General features: G+C 43.9%; 8 non-coding genes and 3 pseudogenes across 8 annotated transcripts; all 11 read left to right on the top strand.

Annotated features, from left to right (window-relative positions):
• The first annotated feature begins 1486 nt into the window (after positions 1–1486).
• LOC141227149 (U2 spliceosomal RNA) lies at positions 1487–1667 on the top strand (annotated as a pseudogene).
• Positions 1668–2782: 1115 nt separating this feature from the next.
• On the top strand, positions 2783–2973 carry LOC141227492 (U2 spliceosomal RNA). Its single transcript, XR_012294485.1, has one exon. It is a non-coding gene; the product is annotated as a U2 spliceosomal RNA (small nuclear RNA).
• Positions 2974–5829: 2856 nt separating this feature from the next.
• LOC141227148 (U2 spliceosomal RNA) lies at positions 5830–6010 on the top strand (annotated as a pseudogene).
• A 1115-nt stretch (positions 6011–7125) lies between these two features.
• Positions 7126–7316, top strand: LOC141227491 (U2 spliceosomal RNA). The gene has a single exon (XR_012294484.1). It is a non-coding gene; the product is annotated as a U2 spliceosomal RNA (small nuclear RNA).
• A 1115-nt stretch (positions 7317–8431) lies between these two features.
• LOC141227037 (U2 spliceosomal RNA) lies at positions 8432–8622 on the top strand. The gene has a single exon (XR_012294149.1). It is a non-coding gene; the product is annotated as a U2 spliceosomal RNA (small nuclear RNA).
• Positions 8623–9737: 1115 nt separating this feature from the next.
• Positions 9738–9928, top strand: LOC141227489 (U2 spliceosomal RNA). Its single transcript, XR_012294482.1, has one exon. It is a non-coding gene; the product is annotated as a U2 spliceosomal RNA (small nuclear RNA).
• A 1118-nt stretch (positions 9929–11046) lies between these two features.
• Positions 11047–11162, top strand: LOC141227319 (U2 spliceosomal RNA; annotated as a pseudogene).
• Positions 11163–11686: 524 nt separating this feature from the next.
• Positions 11687–11868, top strand: LOC141227113 (U2 spliceosomal RNA). The gene has a single exon (XR_012294221.1). It is a non-coding gene; the product is annotated as a U2 spliceosomal RNA (small nuclear RNA).
• A 1115-nt stretch (positions 11869–12983) lies between these two features.
• On the top strand, positions 12984–13174 carry LOC141227488 (U2 spliceosomal RNA). Its single transcript, XR_012294481.1, has one exon. It is a non-coding gene; the product is annotated as a U2 spliceosomal RNA (small nuclear RNA).
• A 1121-nt stretch (positions 13175–14295) lies between these two features.
• LOC141227487 (U2 spliceosomal RNA) lies at positions 14296–14486 on the top strand. Its single transcript, XR_012294480.1, has one exon. It is a non-coding gene; the product is annotated as a U2 spliceosomal RNA (small nuclear RNA).
• Positions 14487–15601: 1115 nt separating this feature from the next.
• LOC141227094 (U2 spliceosomal RNA) lies at positions 15602–15792 on the top strand. The gene has a single exon (XR_012294203.1). It is a non-coding gene; the product is annotated as a U2 spliceosomal RNA (small nuclear RNA).
• The last annotated feature ends 1064 nt before the right edge of the window (positions 15793–16856 follow it).

Below are 16856 nucleotides of genomic sequence, written 5' to 3'. Positions count from 1 at the left end.
TGTCTGCAGCATCACATGAAGGAGAGGAAGATCATGTGCCTGAATTCGCTAAGGTGCAGAATTCTATTCGTTTGGTTGTTCAGGAGAACTTTCGAGATCAAAAGGATTTTAGGTATGTGATGAGTCAAGTTCTTGTGGATCTTTTTGGTTTGAAGACAGAAGAAGTGTTGGCGATAATGGACTACCCCAGGAGGGGTGTTTATGATATAGTTTTTGTTGACAAAGTTTTTTTTGAAGGATATCTAAGGAAAATGACTGCAAGCCAGGATAAAAGAATGGAGGGGATAAGTGTAATGCCACACTTCCCCGTTAGAGATAAATGGATCATTGTTAAAATGTACTCTCCATTGGTGGACGAAGAGGATGTTCTTACATTTTTGGAGTTTTTTTGTTTGTCAGTAACACCAAAAGGGAAGATTTATAATGAATTTGGTTTTTGGACTTCGAAGTGGAAATTTTTGGTCCGTTTCAAAGAAGATGAGCAGGGGACTGTGTTGCTTCCCCCAGCTAGGTTTAAGTTGGGTAATATAAATGGTGATATTTTTTTCAGTGGTATACCCACTTTTTGTCGAGTTTGTCGTCAATACGGGCATGGAAAGGAAAATTGTTCGGGTGGTGTATGTGGTTTTTGCAAAAAAGGTGATCATGAGTCAAAGGATTGTAAAGATCGGAGGAAGTGCAACTTGTGTCAGGAAGATACGCATGTTTTTAAGAATTGCCCAAAGAGGAAAAGAAATAAAGAGAAGGAGGTAGTGGTTAAAAAGGTTTTGGTAGAGAGAAAGGAGGAAAGTGTAGAAAAGGTGTTGGTGGTAAAGGGAAAAGAAAGCAAACCTGTAGGAGTGCAGAGGGAGATGGAGAAAACAAGAGTAGATTGGGGGGATAGGGTAGAGAGTGAAATGGGAGGTGTAAGTCAGGGAACTGGCCGTGGTAAGGTTAAAAAGCAAGAAAAGAGAAAGGAACAGGAAGTGGAGGTGGCAATGGAAGAAAATATAGTTGTTTTTCAACAACCTATGTTTATAAAGAATGCAGAATATTTTAACCGGTTGTACCGTAAGTTGTATGATGAGAAACGTTTGGACTATCTTATAGAGAATGTTAGGAAAGAACTAATAAGAGATAAAAATGTTTTTTGTGTGAAATATAGAATACCAGATGGTGTATCGAAACAAGTTTTTTCAGCATCAAGGGTTGAAGATTTGTCCCTTAAGGTTCTGAGTTGGGTTGGGGTTCATGCTTTTGATAATGGTTACAAGTATTTTACTTGATGTTATTACTGTTGTTAATACAGTTATAATTTAATTTTTATTTTTTTGGTATCCATTCAGGTTCTGAAACATTTCTTTCTTTGTAAGTATTGTTGTATTTTTGTAATTTTTTTTTCTGACATTAAAAGTACCAAAACCTGATGATGATTTAAGTTGGAGTCCACGTCTTGTCTCCCTTTGGGGAGAAGAGGACTGTGGAGTGGACTTTAATTTTAACCTGAATAGGTTTTAAAAAAAAAAAAAAAAAAATCTGTTCTTATCAGTTTAATATCTGATACGTCCCCTATCTGGGGACCATATATTAAATGGATTTTTAGAACAGGGAGATGGAAAAAGAGCTTGCTCTGTCCACTCCACGCATTGACCTGGTATTGCAGTATCTCCAGGACCGGTGCACCCCTTCTTTAATGCAGTTTCTAAAATCAGAAAGAATTGAATTCAATGTTTTTTGTTCATTTTGCTTGTTTGTCGGATTTTGGGATGGACTCTTTGGCTTTGCTTTTCTTCTCCTCATTGGATTTTTCATGTTCAAAGTTGCAGAAGCCAGATTACAAGCTCATTTTGGTTCAACTTCAGCAACTGTGCATTGCATTGCCATGTAATGTGATGCAATGCTATCTTTCTAGCTCTCCCTTTTTACTTCCTTTTGGATAAACAGACATATTAGGCAAGCATTTTGGAGCTTTCACCTAAATAACTACAGGTGGTGAGATAAGCTGCACAATATAATTGACCTTTCAGTATATTGTTGCACACACACCATCTATTTAGCAAATGCCCTTGTTATCAACAGCAGCCTTTTAAACTCACCTGAGCTAACAGGTATGTGCGCTGGTTACTCTGCTGCGCTTAAAATTTCTTTTTTGGTTTGCTACAATGCCTTTTCTGAAACGTTGTCTCCTTCTGCTGGAACACTGACTTCTTTCATTTAATGCCTGCAGACTATAAAAGAGAACCCAACCCAAAAAGTTTGGTTGATTAGTCTGTGGCATTCTGTTAAACTGTTGCTTATGGCGGTCTCTGTGAGCTTCTCAGCGACATTCAGCCAGCCAGGTATCCTGCCTGCAGTAGATGGAATGTGGCAATGGAACGCTGGCTGCGCGTGTCATAATAGGCTCTGAGCCTTTATATACCTAAGCACAGCAGCAGCCACCTTCAGTCTGCTGCTGGACAGCCAGCAGCAGCAGCAGCAGGAGAGGTATGTAATCAGGAGCCCTCCTGCTAAGGGTAGACAGCTGCTCGTTCCACCCCACCCCCCGCCTTAATTGGTTCTCCTCCCTTCCAACGGTGTTGAGGCGGGTGGGAACAGCAGGGGGTGAAGGTGCTGTGTTTAAAGAGGTGGAGTTATGCAGATCTAAAACGCGTGGATTGCAGCAGCAGCAAGCCGAAAAGTGCAGGCATGTAAGGGATCTAGAGGTTGACAACATGTCTTCTTAACGGGAGTCCAGGAGCTCATCTCCACAAATGGACTTTTCAGGATCCTTGGGTGGCTCCGTAGTTTGAAACCAATTCTGGTTATCGCTTCTCGGCCTTTTGGCTAAGATCAAGTGTAGTATCTGTTCTTATCAGTTTAATATCTGATACGTCCCCTATCTGGGGACCATATATTAAATGGATTTTTAGAACAGGGAGATGGAAAAAGAGCTTGCTCTGTCCACTCCACGCATTGACCTGGTATTGCAGTATCTCCAGGACCGGTGCACCCCTTCTTTAATGCAGTTTCTAAAATCAGAAAGAATTGAATTCAATGTTTTTTGTTCATTTTGCTTGTTTGTCGGATTTTGGGATGGACTCTTTGGCTTTGCTTTTCTTCTCCTCATTGGATTTTTCATGTTCAAAGTTGCAGAAGCCAGATTACAAGCTCATTTTGGTTCAACTTCAGCAACTGTGCATTGCATTGCCATGTAATGTGATGCAATGCTATCTTTCTAGCTCTCCCTTTTTACTTCCTTTTGGATAAACAGACATATTAGGCAAGCATTTTGGAGCTTTCACCTAAATAACTACAGGTGGTGAGATAAGCTGCACAATATAATTGACCTTTCAGTATATTGTTGCACACACACCATCTATTTAGCAAATGCCCTTGTTATCAACAGCAGCCTTTTAAACTCACCTGAGCTAACAGGTATGTGCGCTGGTTACTCTGCTGCGCTTAAAATTTCTTTTTTGGTTTGCTACAATGCCTTTTCTGAAACGTTGTCTCCTTCTGCTGGAACACTGACTTCTTTCATTTAATGCCTGCAGACTATAAAAGAGAACCCAACCCAAAAAGTTTGGTTGATTAGTCTGTGGCATTCTGTTAAACTGTTGCTTATGGCGGTCTCTGTGAGCTTCTCAGCGACATTCAGCCAGCCAGGTATCCTGCCTGCAGTAGATGGAATGTGGCAATGGAACGCTGGCTGCGCGTGTCATAATAGGCTCTGAGCCTTTATATACCTGTGCACAGCAGCAGCCACCTTCAGTCTGCTGCTGGACAGCCAGCAGCAGCAGCAGCAGCAGGAGAGGTATGTAATCAGGAGCCCTCCTGCTAAGGGTAGACAGCTGCTCCTTCCACCCCACCCCCCGCCTTAATTGGTTCTCCTCCCTTCCAACGGTGTTGAGGCGGGTGGGAACAGCAGGGGGTGAAGGTGCTGTGTTTAAAGAGGTGGAGTTATGCAGATCTAAAACGCGTGGATTGCAGCAGCAGCAAGCCGAAAAGTGCAGGCATGTAAGGGATCTAGAGGTTGACAACATGTCTTCTTAACGGGAGTCCAGGAGCTCATCTCCACAAATGGACTTTTCAGGATCCTTGGGTGGCTCCGTAGTTTGAAACCAATTCTGGTTATCGCTTCTCGGCCTTTTGGCTAAGATCAAGTGCAGTGATCTAGCGGCTGCTGCCTTGGTCTTGGCTGAGAGGTGCTCGGGGTACCCGGCTCCTTGGCCTGGGGCGATCGCTCTGTTTTTCAGCAGGGCTTCACCTCCCTGCTGCTATTAGGGAGTCGGATTAGTCCCCGGGCAACGGGAGGCGATCATCTACCTGGCACTTCGGTGTTGAAGGTTTCTATTGAGAAGAGGAGAACCTGTTTGTGAAGAAGATGTCTGCAGCATCACATGAAGGAGAGGAAGATCATGTGCCTGAATTCGCTAAGGTGCAGAATTCTATTCGTTTGGTTGTTCAGGAGAACTTTCGAGATCAAAAGGATTTTAGGTATGTGATGAGTCAAGTTCTTGTGGATCTTTTTGGTTTGAAGACAGAAGAAGTGTTGGCGATAATGGACTACCCCAGGAGGGGTGTTTATGATATAGTTTTTGTTGACAAAGTTTTTTTTGAAGGATATCTAAGGAAAATGACTGCAAGCCAGGATAAAAGAATGGAGGGGATAAGTGTAATGCCACACTTCCCCGTTAGAGATAAATGGATCATTGTTAAAATGTACTCTCCATTGGTGGACGAAGAGGATGTTCTTACATTTTTGGAGTTTTTTTGTTTGTCAGTAACACCAAAAGGGAAGATTTATAATGAATTTGGTTTTTGGACTTCGAAGTGGAAATTTTTGGTCCGTTTCAAAGAAGATGAGCAGGGGACTGTGTTGCTTCCCCCAGCTAGGTTTAAGTTGGGTAATATAAATGGTGATATTTTTTTCAGTGGTATACCCACTTTTTGTCGAGTTTGTCGTCAATACGGGCATGGAAAGGAAAATTGTTCGGGTGGTGTATGTGGTTTTTGCAAAAAAGGTGATCATGAGTCAAAGGATTGTAAAGATCGGAGGAAGTGCAACTTGTGTCAGGAAGATACGCATGTTTTTAAGAATTGCCCAAAGAGGAAAAGAAATAAAGAGAAGGAGGTAGTGGTTAAAAAGGTTTTGGTAGAGAGAAAGGAGGAAAGTGTAGAAAAGGTGTTGGTGGTAAAGGGAAAAGAAAGCAAACCTGTAGGAGTGCAGAGGGAGATGGAGAAAACAAGAGTAGATTGGGGGGATAGGGTAGAGAGTGAAATGGGAGGTGTAAGTCAGGGAACTGGCCGTGGTAAGGTTAAAAAGCAAGAAAAGAGAAAGGAACAGGAAGTGGAGGTGGCAATGGAAGAAAATATAGTTGTTTTTCAACAACCTATGTTTATAAAGAATGCAGAATATTTTAACCGGTTGTACCGTAAGTTGTATGATGAGAAACGTTTGGACTATCTTATAGAGAATGTTAGGAAAGAACTAATAAGAGATAAAAATGTTTTTTGTGTGAAATATAGAATACCAGATGGTGTATCGAAACAAGTTTTTTCAGCATCAAGGGTTGAAGATTTGTCCCTTAAGGTTCTGAGTTGGGTTGGGGTTCATGCTTTTGATAATGGTTACAAGTATTTTACTTGATGTTATTACTGTTGTTAATACAGTTATAATTTAATTTTTATTTTTTTGGTATCCATTCAGGTTCTGAAACATTTCTTTCTTTGTAAGTATTGTTGTATTTTTGTAATTTTTTTTTCTGACATTAAAAGTACCAAAACCTGATGATGATTTAAGTTGGAGTCCACGTCTTGTCTCCCTTTGGGGAGAAGAGGACTGTGGAGTGGACTTTAATTTTAACCTGAATAGGTTTTAAAAAAAAAAAAAAAAAAATCTGTTCTTATCAGTTTAATATCTGATACGTCCCCTATCTGGGGACCATATATTAAATGGATTTTTAGAACAGGGAGATGGAAAAAGAGCTTGCTCTGTCCACTCCACGCATTGACCTGGTATTGCAGTATCTCCAGGACCGGTGCACCCCTTCTTTAATGCAGTTTCTAAAATCAGAAAGAATTGAATTCAATGTTTTTTGTTCATTTTGCTTGTTTGTCGGATTTTGGGATGGACTCTTTGGCTTTGCTTTTCTTCTCCTCATTGGATTTTTCATGTTCAAAGTTGCAGAAGCCAGATTACAAGCTCATTTTGGTTCAACTTCAGCAACTGTGCATTGCATTGCCATGTAATGTGATGCAATGCTATCTTTCTAGCTCTCCCTTTTTACTTCCTTTTGGATAAACAGACATATTAGGCAAGCATTTTGGAGCTTTCACCTAAATAACTACAGGTGGTGAGATAAGCTGCACAATATAATTGACCTTTCAGTATATTGTTGCACACACACCATCTATTTAGCAAATGCCCTTGTTATCAACAGCAGCCTTTTAAACTCACCTGAGCTAACAGGTATGTGCGCTGGTTACTCTGCTGCGCTTAAAATTTCTTTTTTGGTTTGCTACAATGCCTTTTCTGAAACGTTGTCTCCTTCTGCTGGAACACTGACTTCTTTCATTTAATGCCTGCAGACTATAAAAGAGAACCCAACCCAAAAAGTTTGGTTGATTAGTCTGTGGCATTCTGTTAAACTGTTGCTTATGGCGGTCTCTGTGAGCTTCTCAGCGACATTCAGCCAGCCAGGTATCCTGCCTGCAGTAGATGGAATGTGGCAATGGAACGCTGGCTGCGCGTGTCATAATAGGCTCTGAGCCTTTATATACCTGTGCACAGCAGCAGCCACCTTCAGTCTGCTGCTGGACAGCCAGCAGCAGCAGCAGCAGGAGAGGTATGTAATCAGGAGCCCTCCTGCTAAGGGTAGACAGCTGCTCGTTCCACCCCACCCCCCGCCTTAATTGGTTCTCCTCCCTTCCAACGGTGTTGAGGCGGGTGGGAACAGCAGGGGGTGAAGGTGCTGTGTTTAAAGAGGTGGAGTTATGCAGATCTAAAACGCGTGGATTGCAGCAGCAGCAAGCCGAAAAGTGCAGGCATGTAAGGGATCTAGAGGTTGACAACATGTCTTCTTAACGGGAGTCCAGGAGCTCATCTCCACAAATGGACTTTTCAGGATCCTTGGGTGGCTCCGTAGTTTGAAACCAATTCTGGTTATCGCTTCTCGGCCTTTTGGCTAAGATCAAGTGTAGTATCTGTTCTTATCAGTTTAATATCTGATACGTCCCCTATCTGGGGACCATATATTAAATGGATTTTTAGAACAGGGAGATGGAAAAAGAGCTTGCTCTGTCCACTCCACGCATTGACCTGGTATTGCAGTATCTCCAGGACCGGTGCACCCCTTCTTTAATGCAGTTTCTAAAATCAGAAAGAATTGAATTCAATGTTTTTTGTTCATTTTGCTTGTTTGTCGGATTTTGGGATGGACTCTTTGGCTTTGCTTTTCTTCTCCTCATTGGATTTTTCATGTTCAAAGTTGCAGAAGCCAGATTACAAGCTCATTTTGGTTCAACTTCAGCAACTGTGCATTGCATTGCCATGTAATGTGATGCAATGCTATCTTTCTAGCTCTCCCTTTTTACTTCCTTTTGGATAAACAGACATATTAGGCAAGCATTTTGGAGCTTTCACCTAAATAACTACAGGTGGTGAGATAAGCTGCACAATATAATTGACCTTTCAGTATATTGTTGCACACACACCATCTATTTAGCAAATGCCCTTGTTATCAACAGCAGCCTTTTAAACTCACCTGAGCTAACAGGTATGTGCGCTGCTTACTCTGCTGCGCTTAAAATTTCTTTTTTGGTTTGCTACAATGCCTTTTCTGAAACGTTGTCTCCTTCTGCTGGAACACTGACTTCTTTCATTTAATGCCTGCAGACTATAAAAGAGAACCCAACCCAAAAAGTTTGGTTGATTAGTCTGTGGCATTCTGTTAAACTGTTGCTTATGGCGGTCTCTGTGAGCTTCTCAGCGACATTCAGCCAGCCAGGTATCCTGCCTGCAGTAGATGGAATGTGGCAATGGAACGCTGGCTGCGCATGTCATAATAGGCTCTGAGCCTTTATATACCTGTGCACAGCAGCAGCCACCTTCAGTCTGCTGCTGGACAGCCAGCAGCAGCAGCAGCAGGAGAGGTATGTAATCAGGAGCCCTCCTGCTAAGGGTAGACAGCTGCTCGTTCCACCCCACCCCCCGCCTTAATTGGTTCTCCTCCCTTCCAACGGTGTTGAGGCGGGTGGGAACAGCAGGGGGTGAAGGTGCTGTGTTTAAAGAGGTGGAGTTATGCAGATCTAAAACGCGTGGATTGCAGCAGCAGCAAGCCGAAAAGTGCAGGCATGTAAGGGATCTAGAGGTTGACAACATGTCTTCTTAACGGGAGTCCAGGAGCTCATCTCCACAAATGGACTTTTCAGGATCCTTGGGTGGCTCCGTAGTTTGAAACCAATTCTGGTTATCGCTTCTCGGCCTTTTGGCTAAGATCAAGTGTAGTATCTGTTCTTATCAGTTTAATATCTGATACGTCCCCTATCTGGGGACCATATATTAAATGGATTTTTAGAACAGGAAGATGGAAAAAGAGCTTGCTCTGTCCACTCCACGCATTGACCTGGTATTGCAGTATCTCCAGGACCGGTGCACCCCTTCTTTAATGCAGTTTCTAAAATCAGAAAGAATTGAATTCAATGTTTTTTGTTCATTTTGCTTGTTTGTCGGATTTTGGGATGGACTCTTTGGCTTTGATTTTCTTCTCCTCATTGGATTTTTCATGTTCAAAGTTGCAGAAGCCAGATTACAAGCTCATTTTGGTTCAACTTCAGCAACTGTGCATTGCATTGCCATGTAATGTGATGCAATGCTATCTTTCTAGCTCTCCCTTTTTACTTCCTTTTGGATAAACAGACATATTAGGCAAGCATTTTGGAGCTTTCACCTAAATAACTACAGGTGGTGAGATAAGCTGCACAATATAATTGACCTTTCAGTATATTGTTGCACACACACCATCTATTTAGCAAATGCCCTTGTTATCAACAGCAGCCTTTTAAACTCACCTGAGCTAACAGGTATGTGCGCTGGTTACTCTGCTGCGCTTAAAATTTCTTTTTTGGTTTGCTACAATGCCTTTTCTGAAACGTTGTCTCCTTCTGCTGGAACACTGACTTCTTTCATTTAATGCCTGCAGACTATAAAAGAGAACCCAACCCAAAAAGTTTGGTTGATTAGTCTGTGGCATTCTGTTAAACTGTTGCTTATGGCGGTCTCTGTGAGCTTCTCAGCGACATTCAGCCAGCCAGGTATCCTGCCTGCAGTAGATGGAATGTGGCAATGGAACGCTGGCTGCGCGTGTCATAATAGGCTCTGAGCCTTTATATACCTGTGCACAGCAGCAGCCACCTTCAGTCTGCTGCTGGACAGCCAGCAGCAGCAGCAGCAGGAGAGGTATGTAATCAGGAGCCCTCCTGCTAAGGGTAGACAGCTGCTCGTTCCACCCCACCCCCCGCCTTAATTGGTTCTCCTCCCTTCCAACGGTGTTGAGGCGGGTGGGAACAGCAGGGGGTGAAGGTGCTGTGTTTAAAGAGGTGGAGTTATGCAGATCTAAAACGCGTGGATTGCAGCAGCAGCAAGCCGAAAAGTGCAGGCATGTAAGGGATCTAGAGGTTGACAACATGTCTTCTTAACGGGAGTCCAGGAGCTCATCTCCACAAATGGACTTTTCAGGATCCTTGGGTGGCTCCGTAGTTTGAAACCAATTCTGGTTATCGCTTCTCGGCCTTTTGGCTAAGATCAAGTGTAGTATCTGTTCTTATCAGTTTAATATCTGATACGTCCCCTATCTGGGGACCATATATTAAATGGATTTTTAGAACAGGGAGATGGAAAAAGAGCTTGCTCTGTCCACTCCACGCATTGACCTGGTATTGCAGTATCTCCAGGACCGGTGCACCCCTTCTTTAATGCAGTTTCTAAAATCAGAAAGAATTGAATTCAATGTTTTTTGTTCATTTTGCTTGTTTGTCGGATTTTGGGATGGACTCTTTGGCTTTGCTTTTCTTCTCCTCATTGGATTTTTCATGTTCAAAGTTGCAGAAGCCAGATTACAAGCTCATTTTGGTTCAACTTCAGCAACTGTGCATTGCATTGCCATGTAATGTGATGCAATGCTATCTTTCTAGCTCTCCCTTTTTACTTCCTTTTGGATAAACAGACATATTAGGCAAGCATTTTGGAGCTTTCACCTAAATAACTACAGGTGGTGAGATAAGCTGCACAATATAATTGACCTTTCAGTATATTGTTGCACACACACCATCTATTTAGCAAATGCCCTTGTTATCAACAGCAGCCTTTTAAACTCACCTGAGCTAACAGGTATGTGCGCTGGTTACTCTGCTGCGCTTAAAATTTCTTTTTTGGTTTGCTACAATGCCTTTTCTGAAACGTTGTCTCCTTCTGCTGGAACACTGACTTCTTTCATTTAATGCCTGCAGACTATAAAAGAGAACCCAACCCAAAAAGTTTGGTTGATTAGTCTGTGGCATTCTGTTAAACTGTTGCTTATGGCGGTCTCTGTGAGCTTCTCAGCGACATTCAGCCAGCCAGGTATCCTGCCTGCAGTAGATGGAATGTGGCAATGGAACGCTGGCTGCGCGTGTCATAATAGGCTCTGAGCCTTTATATACCTGTGCACAGCAGCAGCCACCTTCAGTCTGCTGCTGGACAGCCAGCAGCAGCAGCAGCAGCAGGAGAGGTATGTAATCAGGAGCCCTCCTGCTAAGGGTAGACAGCTGCTCGTTCCACCCCACCCCCCGCCTTAATTGGTTCTCCTCCCTTCCAACGGTGTTGAGGCGGGTGGGAACAGCAGGGGGTGAAGGTGCTGTGTTTAAAGAGGTGGAGTTATGCAGATCTAAAACGCGTGGATTGCAGCAGCAGCAAGCCGAAAAGTGCAGGCATGTAAGGGATCTAGAGGTTGACAACATGTCTTCTTAACGGGAGTCCAGGAGCTCATCTCCACAAATGGACTTTTCAGGATCCTTGGGTGGCTCCGTAGTTTGAAACCAATTCTGGTTATCGCTTCTCGGCCTTTTGGCTAAGATCAAGTGTAGTATCTTTTGAAAAGGCTGTTTTGTCCTTGGGCTGCCCTAGTAAATTGATGCATATTACACACTGGTTTGGTGCACTTGTTAGTACGCCAGGTGGCTCATAGAGTTATCTGATGGAAAACATGGCCCTCCAGGATCGAAGTCACTAGGCTGGGTAAGTGTGAGGGCTTTGGAGCAATGTGCCCCAGGAGTAGGCGCCCTGGTGGGAGTCCAAGCTTACTGGGACTGGGAACCCCAGAAAGACTTGGCTTCGTAGCACGCCGCACCTTTGCCAATCATACTTTCTGAGCAACCCCCCCTATTCCTGGCCTCCGGGCTAGGAAGGGGAATTTTTATAAACCCGGTCGGAGGTCCGGTCAGCTTTGGGCTGAGAAACCAACACAGGCTCCAGCTCCACTAGGGTGGCAGCCTAGATGGAAGCTGGGAGCACGAAAACGGCTCTTCTCCGGCTTCGGCTAGGGAGAGCATCGGAGATCCCTGACCCTCGCTGTGGCCTTCTGGATCGGAGGGATGGGGATGGTTTATTGGGGACCCTCTCTTCCGGGAAGGGTCCACATGAATCCTCGCCTCGTGCGCTGTTTTGGTGTGACTTCGGTCACATTTTTCAGTGCCTTGGATGCAGCTTCAATCAAAAAATCTGTTCTTATCAGTTTAATATCTGATACGTCCCCTATCTGGGGACCATATATTAAATGGATTTTTAGAACAGGGAGATGAAAAAAGAGCTTGCTCTGTCCACTCCACGCATTGACCTGGTATTGCAGTATCTCCAGGACCGGTGCACCCCTTCTTTAATGCAGTTTCTAAAATCAGAAAGAATTGAATTCAATGTTTTTTGTTCATTTTGCTTGTTTGTCGGATTTTGGGATGGACTCTTTGGCTTTGCTTTTCTTCTCCTCATTGGATTTTTCATGTTCAAAGTTGCAGAAGCCAGATTACAAGCTCATTTTGGTTCAACTTCAGCAACTGTGCATTGCATTGCCATGTAATGTGATGCAATGCTATCTTTCTAGCTCTCCCTTTTTACTTCCTTTTGGATAAACAGACATATTAGGCAAGCATTTTGGAGCTTTCACCTAAATAACTACAGGTGGTGAGATAAGCTGCACAATATAATTGACCTTTCAGTATATTGTTGCACACACACCATCTATTTAGCAAATGCCCTTGTTATCAACAGCAGCCTTTTAAACTCACCTGAGCTAACAGGTATGTGCGCTGGTTACTCTGCTGCGCTTAAAATTTCTTTTTTGGTTTGCTACAATGCCTTTTCTGAAACGTTGTCTCCTTCTGCTGGAACACTGACTTCTTTCATTTAATGCCTGCAGACTATAAAAGAGAACCCAACCCAAAAAGTTTGGTTGATTAGTCTGTGGCATTCTGTTAAACTGTTGCTTATGGCGGTCTCTGTGAGCTTCTCAGCGACATTCAGCCAGCCAGGTATCCTGCCTGCAGTAGATGGAATGTGGCAATGGAACGCTGGCTGCGCGTGTCATAATAGGCTCTGAGCCTTTATATACCTGTGCACAGCAGCAGCCACCTTCAGTCTGCTGCTGGACAGCCAGCAGCAGCAGCAGCAGGAGAGGTATGTAATCAGGAGCCCTCCTGCTAAGGGTAGACAGCTGCTCGTTCCACCCCACCCCCCGCCTTAATTGGTTCTCCTCCCTTCCAACGGTGTTGAGGCGGGTGGGAACAGCAGGGGGTGAAGGTGCTGTGTTTAAAGAGGTGGAGTTATGCAGATCTAAAACGCGTGGATTGCAGCAGCAGCAAGCCGAAAAGTGCAGGCATGTAAGGGATCTAGAGGTTGACAACATGTCTTCTTAACGGGAGTCCAGAAGCTCATCTCCACAAATGGACTTTTCAGGATCCTTGGGTGGCTCCGTAGTTTGAAACCAATTCTGGTTATCGCTTCTCGGCCTTTTGGCTAAGATCAAGTGTAGTATCTGTTCTTATCAGTTTAATATCTGATACGTCCCCTATCTGGGGACCATATATTAAATGGATTTTTAGAACAGGGAGATGGAAAAAGAGCTTGCTCTGTCCACTCCACGCATTGACCTGGTATTGCAGTATCTCCAGGACCGGTGCACCCCTTCTTTAATGCAGTTTCTAAAATCAGAAAGAATTGAATTCAATGTTTTTTGTTCATTTTGCTTGTTTGTCGGATTTTGGGATGGACTCTTTGGCTTTGATTTTCTTCTCCTCATTGGATTTTTCATGTTCAAAGTTGCAGAAGCCAGATTACAAGCTCATTTTGGTTCAACTTCAGCAACTGTGCATTGCATTGCCATGTAATGTGATGCAATGCTATCTTTCTAGCTCTCCCTTTTTACTTCCTTTTGGATAAACAGACATATTAGGCAAGCATTTTGGAGCTTTCACCTAAATAACTACAGGTGGTGAGATAAGCTGCACAATATAATTGACCTTTCAGTATATTGTTGCACACACACCATCTATTTAGCAAATGCCCTTGTTATCAACAGCAGCCTTTTAAACTCACCTGAGCTAACAGGTATGTGCGCTGGTTACTCTGCTGCGCTTAAAATTTCTTTTTTGGTTTGCTTTTTTTTCAATGCCTTTTCTGAAACGTTGTCTCCTTCTGCTGGAACACTGACTTCTTTCATTTAATGCCTGCAGACTATAAAAGAGAACCCAACCCAAAAAGTTTGGTTGATTAGTCTGTGGCATTCTGTTAAACTGTTGCTTATGGCGGTCTCTGTGAGCTTCTCAGCGACATTCAGCCAGCCAGGTATCCTGCCTGCAGTAGATGGAATGTGGCAATGGAACGCTGGCTGCGCGTGTCATAATAGGCTCTGAGCCTTTATATACCTGTGCACAGCAGCAGCCACCTTCAGTCTGCTGCTGGACAGCCAGCAGCAGCAGCAGCAGGAGAGGTATGTAATCAGGAGCCCTCCTGCTAAGGGTAGACAGCTGCTCGTTCCACCCCACCCCCCGCCTTAATTGGTTCTCCTCCCTTCCAACGGTGTTGAGGCGGGTGGGAACAGCAGGGGGTGAAGGTGCTGTGTTTAAAGAGGTGGAGTTATGCAGATCTAAAACGCGTGGATTGCAGCAGCAGCAAGCCGAAAAGTGCAGGCATGTAAGGGATCTAGAGGTTGACAACATGTCTTCTTAACGGGAGTCCAGGAGCTCATCTCCACAAATGGACTTTTCAGGATCCTTGGGTGGCTCCGTAGTTTGAAACCAATTCTGGTTATCGCTTCTCGGCCTTTTGGCTAAGATCAAGTGTAGTATCTGTTCTTATCAGTTTAATATCTGATACGTCCCCTATCTGGGGACCATATATTAAATGGATTTTTAGAACAGGGAGATGGAAAAAGAGCTTGCTCTGTCCACTCCACGCATTGACCTGGTATTGCAGTATCTCCAGGACCGGTGCACCCCTTCTTTAATGCAGTTTCTAAAATCAGAAAGAATTGAATTCAATGTTTTTTGTTCATTTTGCTTGTTTGTCGGATTTTGGGATGGACTCTTTGGCTTTGCTTTTCTTCTCCTCATTGGATTTTTCATGTTCAAAGTTGCAGAAGCCAGATTACAAGCTCATTTTGGTTCAACTTCAGCAACTGTGCATTGCATTGCCATGTAATGTGATGCAATGCTATCTTTCTAGCTCTCCCTTTTTACTTCCTTTTGGATAAACAGACATATTAGGCAAGCATTTTGGAGCTTTCACCTAAATAACTACAGGTGGTGAGATAAGCTGCACAATATAATTGACCTTTCAGTATATTGTTGCACACACACCATCTATTTAGCAAATGCCCTTGTTATCAACAGCAGCCTTTTAAACTCACCTGAGCTAACAGGTATGTGCGCTGGTTACTCTGCTGCGCTTAAAATTTCTTTTTTGGTTTGCTACAATGCCTTTTCTGAAACGTTGTCTCCTTCTGCTGGAACACTGACTTCTTTCATTTAATGCCTGCAGACTATAAAAGAGAACCCAACCCAAAAAGTTTGGTTGATTAGTCTGTGGCATTCTGTTAAACTGTTGCTTATGGCGGTCTCTGTGAGCTTCTCAGCGACATTCAGCCAGCCAGGTATCCTGCCTGCAGTAGATGGAATGTGGCAATGGAACGCTGGCTGCGCGTGTCATAATAGGCTCTGAGCCTTTATATACCTGTGCACAGCAGCAGCCACCTTCAGTCTGCTGCTGGACAGCCAGCAGCAGCAGCAGCAGGAGAGGTATGTAATCAGGAGCCCTCCTGCTAAGGGTAGACAGCTGCTCGTTCCACCCCACCCCCCGCCTTAATTGGTTCTCCTCCCTTCCAACGGTGTTGAGGCGGGTGGGAACAGCAGGGGGTGAAGGTGCTGTGTTTAAAGAGGTGGAGTTATGCAGATCTAAAACGCGTGGATTGCAGCAGCAGCAAGCCGAAAAGTGCAGGCATGTAAGGGATCTAGAGGTTGACAACATGTCTTCTTAACGGGAGTCCAGAAGCTCATCTCCACAAATGGACTTTTCAGGATCCTTGGGTGGCTCCGTAGTTTGAAACCAATTCTGGTTATCGCTTCTCGGCCTTTTGGCTAAAATCAAGTGTAGTATCTGTTCTTATCAGTTTAATATCTGATACGTCCCCTATCTGGGGACCATATATTAAATGGATTTTTAGAACAGGGAGATGGAAAAAGAGCTTGCTCTGTCCACTCCACGCATTGACCTGGTATTGCAGTATCTCCAGGACCGGTGCACCCCTTCTTTAATGCAGTTTCTAAAATCAGAAAGAATTGAATTCAATGTTTTTTGTTCATTTTGCTTGTTTGTCGGATTTTGGGATGGACTCTTTGGCTTTGCTTTTCTTCTCCTCATTGGATTTTTCATGTTCAAAGTTGCAGAAGCCAGATTACAAGCTCATTTTGGTTCAACTTCAGCAACTGTGCATTGCATTGCCATGTAATGTGATGCAATGCTATCTTTCTAGCTCTCCCTTTTTACTTCCTTTTGGATAAACAGACATATTAGGCAAGCATTTTGGAGCTTTCACCTAAATAACTACAGGTGGTGAGATAAGCTGCACAATATAATTGACCTTTCAGTATATTGTTGCACACACACCATCTATTTAGCAAATGCCCTTGTTATCAACAGCAGCCTTTTAAACTCACCTGAGCTAACAGGTATGTGCGCTGGTTACTCTGCTGCGCTTAAAATTTCTTTTTTGGTTTGCTTTTTTTTCAATGCCTTTTCTGAAACGTTGTCTCCTTCTGCTGGAACACTGACTTCTTTCATTTAATGCCTGCAGACTATAAAAGAGAACCCAACCCAAAAAGTTTGGTTGATTAGTCTGTGGCATTCTGTTAAACTGTTGCTTATGGCGGTCTCTGTGAGCTTCTCAGCGACATTCAGCCAGCCAGGTATCCTGCCTGCAGTAGATGGAATGTGGCAATGGAACGCTGGCTGCGCGTGTCATAATAGGCTCTGAGCCTTTATATACCTGTGCACAGCAGCAGCCACCTTCAGTCTGCTGCTGGACAGCCAGCAGCAGCAGCAGCAGGAGAGGTATGTAATCAGGAGCCCTCCTGCTAAGGGTAGACAGCTGCTCGTTCCACCCCACCCCCCGCCTTAATTGGTTCTCCTCCCTTCCAACGGTGTTGAGGCGGGTGGGAACAGCAGGGGGTGAAGGTGCTGTGTTTAAAGAGGTGGAGTTATGCAGATCTAAAACGCGTGGATTGCAGCAGCAGCAAGCCGAAAAGTGCAGGCATGTAAGGGATCTAGAGGTTGACAACATGTCTTCTTAACGGGAGTCCAGGAGCTCATCTCC

Source organism: Phyllobates terribilis, unplaced genomic scaffold (genome assembly GCF_046119375.1).
Source record: "Phyllobates terribilis strain yellow unplaced genomic scaffold, ASM4611937v1 Scaffold_416__1_contigs__length_1633014, whole genome shotgun sequence".
NCBI classification, from domain to species: domain Eukaryota; kingdom Metazoa; phylum Chordata; class Amphibia; order Anura; family Dendrobatidae; genus Phyllobates; species Phyllobates terribilis.
This window is presented reverse-complemented; position numbering and strand designations above follow the sequence as displayed.